General features: G+C 51.0%; 1 protein-coding gene and 1 long non-coding RNA gene across 27 annotated transcripts in view; one reads left to right on the forward strand and one right to left on the reverse strand.

Annotated features, from left to right (window-relative positions):
* LOC147571616 (uncharacterized) overlaps positions 1-13,427 on the forward strand; it is a 624,145-nt gene that overhangs the window by 177,940 nt on the left and 432,778 nt on the right. Inside the window, exon 1 of one of the 26 annotated variants that reach the window (XM_086696195.1) lies at positions 7,182-7,200. The exons of the other annotated variants lie outside the window; for them this stretch is intronic. The gene's annotated coding sequence lies outside the window, so the exon portion shown is untranslated. Of the gene's footprint in view, positions 1-7,181; positions 7,201-13,427 lie in introns of those variants that run through there. 26 annotated transcript variants of the gene reach the window in all.
* On the reverse strand, positions 217-12,518 carry LOC147571619 (uncharacterized). The gene is made up of 2 exons (XR_015247243.1): positions 12,311-12,518; positions 217-607 (listed from the first exon to the last, which is right to left on the reverse strand). It is a non-coding gene; the product is annotated as an uncharacterized LOC147571619 (long non-coding RNA).

Raw genomic sequence — 13,427 nt, forward strand, 5'->3', positions numbered from 1 at the left:
TCAGAGCTGGAGCGGCACTGAGTTTTGAGGGGTTTGGGGATTTGCCCCCCGTACGATTGTCAACCACAGAGGAACTGTGCTAATTGGGTAGCTCTGGAGGAGTCCTATTTGTAAATAGGAAAGAGCATGTCTGTTAAGTATGAAGGTTGTTAAAGATCAGGTTCAAACAGTTTCGAACCTTAGCCCTGGGAAGAAAGTATTAGAGATACAACAAGATTAGGTTTGTGTGGCTTTATACAGTAAAGAGTAAGCCAACCGTAGCTTAAGGAGGTAGAAATTCATCTGTCTTTCCAGAAGTAGGCAGGCTGGGGCTGGTATGTGGCTCCCTGTTCGTCAGAGACCGGAACTCCCTCCATCTTGTCTCATAGTCCAAAATGGCTATTTTATCTCCAGCCATCCCAGTCTCATCCCAGGTAGCAGAAAAGAAGAGGGAGCAAAGGAGAGAATTCCTCCATTTCCATAGGTAGGATTCAACTTTTTCCTCTAGCCACTGACTGAAATTTACATTTCCTTCCATTATGAAAGTACCAGCAAACCATAGAAACCGTAGTCATGTTAGCAGAATGGGTGACTTTATCGCCGATAGAAGTCATAGGCCCTGTGAGAGCTGCAACATGAAAAAAAAAAAATCTCAGAATATTGTTTCTGCTGGAAAATAGGGTGGTTTTTTTTAATGTGATGATAAAGAATTCTATGTATTTATTATATCACTTTTATTTTTTACATTTTGATAATGCTATTTCAGTATAATCTGTTCCTTTGAAGTCTTGTGTGTTTTATTTTATGTATTTTAAAATCTTTTTCTGAGAAGAGGTCCATGGGCTTCACCAGACTGCAGAACGGGTCCATGGTACCAAAAAGGTGATGCCCGCTCCCAGCTGTAAGGACCCTTCCTAGAAGTGCACACAGTGTCCCATTGGCATGGCCAACATCAGTCCCATGGCCTCCTCTGCTGCTATGGAGACAGTGCTCCCCACCCCTCCCATTAGGGTTTTCATTGCTTAGGGCGGCGATGCCCACCCTCCTGCCCCCATTAGGGTTTTCATTGCTAAGGAAGGAAGAGCGGGGTCTGGGAGACATCCAGCACTGCCAAGTCAGAGATGAAGAAGGAAATGAGCAGACTCTCTAAGGTTGGTTGGTGGGAATGACCAGTCTCACTCTGTTCAGTGAAAATGTGCAGTTCATTATGGCACTTCTCAGGCTTGAGTTCAGCTGGGCGGATATTTATAGATCTATACATGTGCGGCACATGGGCTGGGAGAATAGTAAAGTCTCTGGCTTTCAAATTTCAGTTCTTTATTTACCACTATACTAGTATTTACCCTGTAATTTTTTTTTAATTGGGTGCACTTAGGAAAAGATGAGTGCCTTTATTTAAAAAGGGAAATTTCTGGGGCGCCTGGGTGGCTCAGTCAGTTAAGTGTCTGACTTCGGCTCAGGTCATGATCTCTCAGTTCTTGCAGGTTTGAGCCCCTCATCAGGCTCTGTGCTGACAGCTCAGAGCCTGGAGCCTGCTTCGGAGTCTGTGTCTCCCTCTCTCTCTGCCCCTCCCCCACTTGTGCTCTGTCTCTCTCTCTCTCTCAAAAATAAATAAATGTAAAAATTAAAAAAATACCAATAATAATACCATATAATAACCATGATTATAGTAAATGGAGAGTCACTATTCGTTGACTTAAATAGCAATTAACTGAAAATAAAGACAGCAGAAAGGAACCAATGTTAAGTTGGCCTGCATGTCATTGCCTGTCCCAGCTTCTGTCTGAGACCCCCTCCCGTTGTTAAAAAGAGAGGTGAGTGAGTGAGCAGCAGAAGGAGAGTGTTGGGAATATCCTAGTGCTAAACTCAGATCTTTTTCCTGGAAGTAACCAGAAGGATTGAGAAGGGAGAGAAGGCGCCTTCTCAGAGTCCCCGTGACCTCATGCCTTGTCTTTCTGCATCTGCAGTGCTCTCTGTTTGTGTGGCTCACACCTCATGTAGAGCGACGAGACTTCACTCTGGCCCTGAGGCGTGTCCATTCCAAAGAGTGTACGTTTGCTTTGCAAAGAACAGCGACCTCGAGATCGCGGACACAAATACCGGGCTTCATAGGCCTCTTGCTGTGGGCGCTTTATTGGGGTGCAGGCATCTCCATGCACCCCAGCAGCTATTGAGCACTGTGCTTCAAGGGGGTTTCCTGTTTCCCGGGATGAAGTCCCTCCATCACCGCTGACCCCAGGCTGCGTTGCCGGCTGGCCCGTGGGTCTCCCTCAGCCACTTTGTGCTAGAGGAAGTAGGTGGCCCTGCGTGTGCACTGGCACTAAGGTTGTCCATATGAACACACTGGAGTTGCACCGATGGCTGAGGTTTAGGCTGTTTTCCTTGTTTTTACTCATACAGTTTTCCAGAAATGTAAATCTAGTTTAGTATTTGGGATCTTTGGCAAGTAGGGACTTACCTAGAGTTTATAACTCGAATCTTGGAGGAGATATGTCACCACACCCGCATCTGGACCCTTGGTACTTTGTGGGGGGTGAACGTGTGCTTCCTGGGGTAGGGGATGGGGGCTCTGTTGGCTGAGGTGGCGTCAAATTTCAATGAGCCTTCTGGATGCAGCACTGGGTTGCCTGTGTGTGTTCCAGATGAGAGATCAGGATTCTTGGAAATATTGGATAGAAGGTGGATTTGCCTTATGTCCCCCTCATCCTGCCTCTGGCATCGTGTCATCATAGAAAAATGAGAAGCGCGAGCCTGTCCAGGTGTCCAGGGTGTCAGCTAGGTGCCAGCCGGGGTGGTCCTAACAAAGCACCACAGGCTGGGCGGCCTGAAAACAAACTTCTCTCTTGCAGTTCAAGAGGATGGGAGTCCAGGTGACTGTGATGGCTCCTGGCGAGCCACTGTCCTTGCCTTGCAGATAGCCTTTTCCATCTGTCTATGCATCCCTGGTGTCTCTTCCTCTGCTGATATGGACGCCAGTCCTGCTGAATTAGCGCCCACCCTTAGGACCCCATTTAACCTTAATTACCTCCTTAAAGGCCCTACGTCCAAATATAGTCCCATTGAAAGTTAGGACTTCACATATGAATTCTGGCTGGGGGCGGCGGGGGTGGGGGGGAACACCTGCAGTCCTGGGGAGTCCCAAGAACGGTGTTCCAGGAGCTGTCCATCTCCAGATCAAAGATTGCATCCCAGCATGTGAAGCACACATGACTCCACTCAGGGGAGATGCCTGACCCCCGAAAACCCTGAAGAGCCTGGCCGAGGGGCCCCAGCTCCGCTCTGTGAAGCAGGGAGCGTTTTCCTCACATCCTGCCAAGTGGCTTCCCCGCTTCTTTTCCTGGTCGGTATAGGCGGCTGTCTGGACACGGTGATGGAACTGGAGTACTTAATCCTCGGTCAGGCCCCCTGCCAAGCAGCCTTCCCCTCTTGGATGCCTCTGAAATGGCAGAGGGTTTTGTCCTGGGCTTTTTGGCTTTTTGGCTTGTTGCTATTAAGTGCCCAAGAGAGGATGCTGTGTCCAGGCCCACGTTACTGCCTTTTCTGCAGGCCCTTTGGCACTTAAGAGCACACATGGGCTTCTTAGGAGGAATTAATTAGTTAGCAAAGTAGTAAACGCAGTCCGGAGTGCACCAAAACACAGGCAGTTCTGTCTAGGCATTTCCATTTCTGCAGCTACATTTGTGTTTGTTTGGGTTTGGGGCGCGCAGGGCTGCACAGGGTGGGAACCGCTGCCTGCCTGTTGCTTTGGTGGGCGACGTGCTGTCCTCGCCAGGAGGGCACGCTCTGAAACCAGGCTGCCCGGTTCCCCAGGCTCTCCTGGGTGGTCTCGAACCTCTTGGGGTCTGTCATCCAAACCCAGGGATGCCACGAACACCCATCATTTGCTAAGAGTATCTGGGTCAGAGCTGACAGTCGGTAAATAGCAGCTGTTATCACTGAGCCTATTTGTGTTCTGTTTTCGTAACATTATTCCCTGGGCCTTTTCCCCCTCTTCATCTCCCTGATTATCCTGCTCAATGGCTGTAATATTCTGGTTTACTGGATTGTTTGGGTGGGAGGAGTGCACCAGCCAGGTATTTTTGTTTGTTGTTTCTGCACTGAGGTTCTTCACACATTAAAAAAAAAAAAATTTAATGTTTATTTTATTTTTGAGAGAGATACAGAGTGCTAGCAGGGGAGGGTCGGAGAGAGAGGGAGACACAGGATCTCAAGCAGGCTCCAGATTCCAAGCTGTCAGCACACAGCCCGACGTGGGGCTCAAACCCACGAACCGTGAGATCATGACCTGAGCCGAAGTCGGATGCCTAGGCCACTGAGCCACCTAGGCGCCCTGAGTTTCTTCACTCGTTGTTAGGAAAGGATGAGAAGTACCAGGCTTATAGTAAATGATTTTTTTCTGCTTACGTGTTCCTTTGTGGTAAGTTTCTTTGTGGGATGTGTCATGAGTGGGCCACAGGTGAGTCCCCTACTTATGGGCTTGTTACCAGTAGTCATTTTGTGTCCTCAGTTACCACATTGCCAGTAGGTGACAGCTGGTGACAGCCGCCGGTTGCTTGACGCTTCACTGGCCGTACTTGGGAATAGTTTAATGCATCTGCTACTTTAAGAGCTGGAAAAATGGGACTTTGAGGTTGGGTGGCTGTGCATTCCTCGGAGGGGCAGCCCCTCTCCATGCTTTTGTATGACATTTGTAACCCCCCACCTCACTTTTTGTTTCTTTCCTTTGTTTTGGGGTCTCTGGTCCTCCCATTGGCTGTTCTGCCTGATTCGGAGAAGGATTGGGGAGGGGGCACAGAGCACTGTTTGCTGTTCATGGCGCTGGCCGTGTGGCTCAGGGAGGAGGCCAAAGAACACGCTGACAGCCCCCACCTCCCCGTGCTAACCTTGGCTTGTAAGTCAGTGAGCAAGGAGCCAAAAGCCTGCCCCGAGGAATTGCCAGCCAGAGGGAAGATGGACAGTGGCGACATTAACAGACACATGAACTTGGCTTGCAAATCTCCAAGTGCTGGAAAGGGGCCTGTTTTAGGGTGTGTTATTAAGAGAAATTGGTCTCAGGTGACGGCAGAGCTGAGGCCTTCAGGGTGAGGGGACTGTGGAGCTTTGCTGGCGGACGGTGATGCCGAAAGTTTGGCTGGGCAGCGGGGAGAGGGGAGGCCCGAGCCAAAGATGCTGGAGACAGCCCTCAGTTTGATTTTATCTCAAGAGCGGTGGGAAGCCGGTACAGGGTCTTAAGCAGAGTGATGTGACTGTTCCTGCTTGCTCTTGCCAACGGCAGGTTGGAAAGCTTGTCTGCTACCTAAGGCATCCTCAGTAGTACGCCCTCCAGTCCTCCCTATAAGTCCCTGATGGCCCTTTCTTGCTTGGTGGTTCATGAAGGGCCTCCCCTGTGCCTCGCAGGGTGGGGACTCCTGAGTTGACGTCCGTGTCCCCACTCTTTCAAGCTGCCAGAAATCCACAGTTGGTGCCCTGAGTGCTGCGCACTGACACCCATAACACAGTGGTGTGCTAAGTGCTGCCAGAGCGCTGGGGGGGGGGGGGGGGGGGGTGGGGAGGGTGCGACCCAGAACCACCATCCTGGGGTCTGGCCCCCGCTCCAGTGCTTCCTTGGCCAGGCTTCCCTTTCTCTTTCTTTTTTTCTCCCCCCAGACTCCCTGGGGCCCACTTTCTCACGTGTAAAATGAAGACACTTAAACTGGCTTCTTAGAGCCATTCTGAGGGTTAAATGCACTGACATAGGATGGCAGGAAACCCGAGTGCTGAACCAGGCATCATATGGGATGGGCAGCCCGTCGAATGCTTGTGAGCCTCCACACGTGGTGAGTGTTGCCGTTCTGGGTTCCCGAGTCTGGTCATCACCTGGCAGGGCTTGGGGACCGGGTCAAGACGGAGGACGGTGAGAGAATCACCATGAGTGTCCAGCATCATCTCATGATGTTGGGGAGGCATCGCTGGAGGGATGTCAGTTCTTTCTGGAATTATTTCTGGAGACCCTCTGTGGGGGTCAGTTGGGAGCCCATTCATTAGCCCCAACGGTTCAAGCTCTGAACCCTAGTTAGAGCCCAAACCTCTAGAGTTGTGAGCCTGGTCCCTGCCAGTTCCCTCCTAGTTCTTTCCAGGTGACCTCAGCCACTCTGGCTTCAGATAGCAGATCCATCCCTGAGTTCAGACTGGTCTCTGGGGCAACTTCCTTTGAGGAGTGCCTGGGAGAGGTTCATAGTATGCTGTCTCCTCCCTTGTTTTGCCTCCTGTGACCCAGACTCTATTTACATTATTGCCTAATTGTCACAGCATCCCTGCAGGCGGGCCTCTTGGCCTCTGTTGGTAGTTGAAGCAATAGGCCGAGAGATGCCGCTGGAGGCCTGAGTGCCAGGATGTGGTGGGGCCGGGATTTCCTCTCTCCCTCCTTGCTGCTCCTGGAATCCCACGGCTTCTGGAATGCTCTGCCCTCAGAGGAAAGCATCTGGTCTGCTGAGATGTTCCCCCTCAAAGAGGCTTCCCTCCCCGACCACTGGTCTGGAAGAGCTTTTCCCGCACCACCCGTGCTGTTCTTTCAGTCCGCTGATTCCAGGTTTTCGAAACCTTCCCGATCTGAAACCTGAATATACTGTTCATTGGCTTTGCATGTCTCCATGGGGATGTGAGCTCCTTGAAGGCAGACGCTTTGCCTGCTCACTCACGGCCCGCATCCCAGTGCCTAAAATCCTGCCTGGCTGGGCGTTGTGGCTCAGGAGACCTTAGTGGAGTGGATGAAGGAATGGACTGGTGTTTATTTGAGTTCTAACAAGCCTGAAAACTTTCGAAAGAGTTCTGCAGGAATGACCAGAAAGCCAGTCCCCCTGTCACTCCTGCATCTCTAGCTTGGTCTTGCAGCATGAGCCCAGGACTGTGAGCTAGTTACACACGGGGGCGAGTGATACCCCCTGCCCCCATCAGGGAGGAGACAGCTGGTGGTATAGAGGGAGCACTACCTTGAGAATCAGGAAACCTTGGTTCTGATACTGACTCTGATAGTAGTGGGTCCCTTGATCTCTCTGTGCCTCAGTTTGCCCAGCTTTGACATGGAGGAGACTGCACTCCAAGATTCCTTGTCCTTCTCACCATCTTATTCTGGGAAGGGAGTCATGATCCTGTGTTCTTCTTTGCAGCCGTGAAAGCCAAGTTGTGGCAGTCTGGATGTTTCTAGTATCTTGTCTGGTTGGGCTTGTTGCTCTGCGGTCAAAGGTAGGCCTCGTCATTCTCCCCGTGCCGACTGTCTCCTTTGCAAGTGTGCTGACCACCGAGCTGACTTTGCATGACCTTTGGCTAGGTACGCTAGCAAGCACAAACACACTGACCTTGATATTTGGCCCGTAGCTTTTTCTACTCTAGGCCAGGTATTGGCCAATGTAGGAGGCATGGCCATTTGGAAAGAGGCAGGGTGATATTTGCGTGAGTGCCCGGATGCCTGTGGACTGCTTTGAGAAGACGCTGTCTTACAGAGTTGGTAGAAGGTGAATTAACCTTTGTGAGAGGCAAATGTCACCTTTAGGTTTTAATTCTGAGTGACCAGCAGCCCCTTTTACATGGTCACTACCAAGTTTCTATCACCAGTGCTGCTGGAAGCTTAGACATATAAATCCGTTCTGTACTTTATGCATCCTTTATTTTTATAGTGTTCCGGTGTGGGTGGTTGCAGATGAATTGAGTTGAGAAGGCAGCCTTTTGGGGTGGAAAGAACACTGGGGCCAAGCTGACCACAGTGCTGCTGTTGGAGAGCTGTGTGACCTTGGGCAAATGCTTTACCTTTTCTGAACTAGTTTCCCAATGCCCCAAAAGAAGTGAAATACCACCTGCTTACAGGATTCTGAATAAGCTGTATGAAACGTGTAGCATGGAGTCTGGAGTATATTATGTCTGATGTTTCACCGGAAGCCTGTGGATAGTTTCACAGACTGCAGAAGCCCTTGCCACTGTGTGCAAAATTGTATTTGTGGGTTTGTGCTCCTAAGTGGATTCTTCCTGGGGAGAATTCTTTTGCTTTCGTTATTCTCCTTCAAAGAGCTCCGGACCTTGGAAGAAAGTAAGAAACATGTAGGTGCTCAGTGTGTGGTAATTGCACATGGTATCCACAGCAGCCCTAGTGGGTGTGGTGGTGTTACTCTTGCTGTCGTAATTCTGCTCTGATGTTACAACGGGGTAGGCTGGCTGTGTTCTTACCCACATCCCTGCACGGAGTAGCAGTGGGAGCTTGGGCAAGTTGTCTAGCCTGTCTATGCCTTAGTATTCTCATCTGTAAACTGGGGCTATTAGAAGTACTTGTCGAATAGGGTTGTGAGGATTACTGAATACATACATGAAAAATACTGAAGATACTTTATGTGAATTATACCTTGGTAGGAAAAATTGGGAAAAACATATTTGGAAGAGTGCCTGTTATATTAAGTGTTCAATAACTGGTAGCTCTGTTATTAACATCCTCCAAGGGTACATTCCTGGCTAATCATCCTGAAGGTAGGATCTGGGCCTTCTTGTTGAGCTGCAAACGGAGAGGCCTGATTTCCTGTTTTACTGGTTTTTACTCCTGAATCTTCCTTCCTAGTTAAGAGGAGATTAACATATGTGCCCTGAGAGGCTGGGGGCCCTGAGAAAGGAAGTGATTGTCAGGACGGTGGTTCTCAAGTGGGGGTACTTTCGTCCCCAGAGGACATTGGGCAATATCTGGAAACATTTTGGGGCATCACACTGGGGTGGGGATGCTATTGGCATCGAGTGCATAGAGGTCAGGATGCTGCTAGTTTCCTCCTGTGCACAGGATGGCCCCACAGCAGAGAGTGGTCCAGCCCGGGACAGCAGCAGTCTGGAGGGCCTGAAACCCCAAGGCAGGAAAGGGAGGCAGTGGGGCCGTTTTCCAGGATCCGGGTTTTGTTGTAGACCTTTTTCTTTTTTAACCACTTGCCTCCTGCATGGCCCAGGGAATGAAACTTAGGAGAAAGATAGATTCCAAATGAACCCAAATGAAATGATGGTTCCCAGAAAGCGTTTGTTCTTGGGCGTGACCTTGGGAGCCATTGAGTTCCATCATCGCAATGAAGGTGATTTAGGGAGGGCTGTAGATGCATAAGAATAAACACGTGTGGAATGTGCTGGAATAGATAGCTGGATCTGATAGCTGTGGAGACATATACATTCAGAACGTGGTGCTCCCTAACTTACTGAAAATTCCTTCAGTTGGCACTTCCTGGTATTCATGTCCTCCGTACATTCCTTCACTTCGCCTGTAAAAATGAGTTTCTACTCCTGAATTATTTCTTTGAATATACGATTATTTGGGAGCTGGAAGTTGAAAGAAAGTGGCTCAGCCTTGATTCCGGCCGATTGCAGGAAGAGCAGCCCTGTGGCCACCAGGGGGCACTCTGGCACTTTCTCTGCCTTGCTCGGCAAAGCTTCCCTTCTGCAGCTGTGGGTTGTTGCTGTTTCAATTTTGGATGCCGGGCGCTTGTGCCCCTTTTGTAACTGTGAGGTGGGGGTGGTGATGGCGGTGGGAGCAGCGGTCTTTTCTAGTGGAAAAACATCAGGCATGTGCAGAACGTTGCGTTTGCCGTTAACTAACGTGACTATGGTTATATGTTGCCAGTGGCTTTCTGAGGAGGTGTAGGTGTCTGGTCCTGTTTTGAAAAGGAATTAATACAGCTAATTAGAAAATAGTCTCCTTTGGCATTGCTTTCCACGAGGTATAATTAATTTTCCGTGGAGCGTTACTCGGCATTGAAATGCTAACTGTTGCCTTCTTTTTCCTTTTTTGGGATGGTGGGGACTGATAGGTTGTAGAGAAAGGTAAGCCCAGATAATCCACTCCATTGTTTCCTTTTGACGTCCCCTCACTTTTGATAGTGAGCCAAGGGCAGAGGACGAGAAACGCATCCTTGGTAGTCAGTAGGCCTTGTTGAGCTGGTCCTTTTCTGCCCCAGCTATTACTGGACCGGGTTCTCAGTGCTAGTGAGGAGGTCTGGCTTGTCGCCTGGCAACACAATTCCAAACATTCTGCAGCTCCAAGAGTGCTGTAGTAATGATTCAGAGGAGGCTGCAAGGCCTGACAAGCTGATTGCTTGGCTGAGCCTTTGATGATTCGGTTTCAGGCAGGGAGGGCGGGCCCACCGGCCATTGGGCTGGTTGCACTCTGAGCCCCTTGCCCCCTCCCTTAAGCACAAGGAGTGAATCTGGTTGGTACGGCCCACACAAGTTGGGGGAGTTTCTTGAAAGAGGAAACTTCCCACTGAATGTTACCTACTAGACCTTCAGTCATTGTCTTGGTACTTAGAATGTTCCAGATGGAATTTAGACATGCTCCACTTCTTTATTGATGTGTATATGTACTGAGCATCTCTCACATGCTGGGCACTGCTGTAGGTGCTGGGGAGCAAAGGTGAAGGAGGTTCAGCTCTGCCACTCAGAAGCTCTGTGCCTCAGTTTCCCCATCATTAAAATGCAGCATCCTCTGTCTGTCATGGTGAGGACTAAATAGATTAATCTAAAGCGCTTATGCCAGTGTGCTCAGCATCTGTGAGTTCTTGTTACATGGACCCTGCCCACAAGAAGTTGAGAATTTCTTGGAAGAAGCCATGGTGAGAAACCCCAGAAATAAATGAAGAAGGGTTGCATGGGGCAAGGAAGGCAATGGGGTCATGCGGGGTGATGGATTCTTTGTTGCCTGTGGGCACCAAGTGACCGGCACAGTGACCTTCCCTCACCCCCACCTCGAATGGGCGCCTCCTCCCCCCACTGGAGGGGGAAATCCTAATCAGAGTCTCAGGTCAAATAGTCTAGATCCCTTCCTCACCTAGACACGGAGAGGCCTCCGGCCTCATGTGGGGGGCTGCCTGGAACTGACCTGCATGACTGTTTCCCTGCTGCTGCCTCAGGATGGGGGCTGCTGTCCAGGCGGACAGGAGGGAAGGGCTCAGGGGTGGGTGCAGGGGGTTGAGGGCACTCCAGGGGGAGGGCAGCCGTGTGCAAAGTCTCCTGAGTTGTCCACCGAGCCCCCCCCCCGGGTCTGGAGGGCTCTTCCTGCCGTCCTCCTGCCATGTGCACTCACCCTTCAAAGCACTCCCATAAGGGCGGGGCCGCTGTTACCACATTTTACAGAGAGGGGCAGTGACTTGGCTGTAGCTGGCCTGTCCCCCGGGGCATTTCCAGGAGTCTCTCTTTCAGGGTGACCTCTTGCTTTAGGCTGGGGTCACTTCCCCGTGAAGCTCTCCCTTGACCCTCGTAACCGCGGCTGCCGTGAACTACCACCACCTCCCCAGGTCTCAGTAGCATGTCTGTGCTGGTGGTTCTTTTGAGCCAAACGTGATTTACCCCCTTTTGGGATTTCATCCTGCTAGTCTCAGATCCGTTGTGTTCCTGCCAGCTCCCTTAGCAACGCACACTCCTAATTTGCTCACGGGTGGGGGTTCATCGGCCCCTCAGCCAGGAATAAGTTTTGGTCAGGAGCTCTCCAGTCGGCTCCGGGTGGGGCCTGGCAGCAGCTTATGTAATGTAACTGTTTGTTGCAATGCAGAGCTGACCCAAAGCAGGCTTCCTGCTCAGCAGGCTTCCTGCTCAGGGGATAAGGCACTGGTCATACTTATTCCAAAGGTCAGCTCTGCTGGAAATGTGCCACCAGAAGAGCCGGGGGCAGCTCAGTGTGTGGTCGCATCCCAGGGGCAGTTACCAGGTTTGACTTAGGAGTGGAGGTGGGCTGCTGGGCCGGGCATCCCATGGAAGTGGTGAGTCCCCAGAGCAGTGAGGCTGGAGAACGCCCCAGGCTGCACCTGGGGACTGCTGTCCTACAAAGGGGCGGGTGGCACCCCCCCCCCCCCCCCCCCCGCTGTGAGAGGGCCTGATGGGTAATGGCCGGGATGCCGGGGTTCTGGCACAGTTATTCCTTTTCCTCCACCTCTTCCCCCCTCCTCTGAGGGATCTTAAATATTAACTTTAAAGACAACTATTTTTTAAGTTTTATTTATTTGTTTTGAGAGGGGGGGAGAGAGAGAGAGAGCAAGAGAGCGAACATGTGCAAGCAGGGGAGGGGCAGAGAGAGAGGGGGAGAGAGAATTCCAAGCAGGCTTTACATGGTCAGGGTGGAGCCCAATATGGGGCTTGAACCCAGGAACCCCGAGATCGTGACTTGAGCCAAAATCAAGAGTCAGCCGCTTAGCCCCATGAGCCACCCGGGTGCCCCAAAGACAACTATTGTGATTTGTATGTGAATACATTTGCATGGAAGAAATTCCAAATGTACTAACGGGACACAGTAAAGGGTTTGCCTTCCCCCTCGTCCCAGCCTCCCCGCCCCCCATGCCAAGAATCTAACCTTTGTGGCATTCAGCATCTGGAAGAGCACAGCTGCTGGACTGGACAGACAGGGCTGGCACTAGCCTTTGACCCTCGCCCTCTGTCAGGGCGTCAGGTTGTTCTGAGCAGCACCAAGCTGCCTCAGGCATCCGCTCCCCATTAGCTTCCCGGTGCTCACGAGACTTTCCCTGCTGGTCCTTCTGCTGGGAGCACTCCCCACCGCCTCTGCCTCCTGCCTTGTGGCCTGAAGAGCTCTTGTTCATTTTGAAGACTCAGGTTAGGTGTCACCTCTTCTAGACACAGAGACATACATCACAGTGGTAGCCTTGTTATCAGTAAAGCTGCCTGGGAAAGAGCTGTAAGCTGGGAGCACGCAGACTTGCAAAAATGTCAACCCTGTGTTCACTAGTCAGGTGGAGACCCCGCTGGGGTCGGTCCTGAGTGTCCCCCACGGGTGGGTGAGCAGCCACTGTGTGGTAGGGTCCCTCCCTAGGGAAAGAAAACAAAAAAGAAAAAAACCTCAAGGCAACCTGGTGATCCACGTATGTGACAACATCCCTCATGACCTTGTAACGTGAGACTACTTAATCAGACTGCATGTTTGTGTGTTAACCTATACGGGAGACAAAGTAGTAAAAACCATATCAAAAGCTATGCCACGTGGCATTCGGGGCTCAGTTCTTTGGGTGCGAACCCAAGTGAGCGGTGCCAGCAGGAATAAAGTTGCTTCCTGGAAAGAAAAGCCTCGGGGTCACGACTCTTAGCGAGAATCCTGCCAAGATTCATTCAGAATACCCTTCTGATGAGCCATTTTTTTTTTAATATTTATTCATTTTTGAGAGACAGAGCATGGGCAGAGGGGTAGAGAGAGGAGACACAGAATCCGAAGCAGGCTCCAGGTTCTGAGCTGTCAGCACAGAGCCTGACATGGGGCTCGAACTCCCAAACTGTGAGATCATGACCTGAGCCGAAGTCGGACGCTTTACTGACTGAGCCACCCAGGTGCCTCTGATGAGGGGACTTTTGCATAGAGGCCTGTTACAGTGAGGAAGGGAGCTATGAGTATATCGGAGGAAGATTGTTCCTAGCCGAGGGATAGCCAGTGCAAAGGCCCTGGGGTGAGAGGGTGCCGAGTG

The sequence above is a fragment of the Puma concolor genome, unplaced genomic scaffold, assembly GCF_028749965.1.
Source record: "Puma concolor isolate L17-30 unplaced genomic scaffold, mPumCon1.1.hap2 unalloc_scaffold_14, whole genome shotgun sequence".
Lineage (NCBI taxonomy): Eukaryota > Metazoa > Chordata > Mammalia > Carnivora > Felidae > Puma > Puma concolor.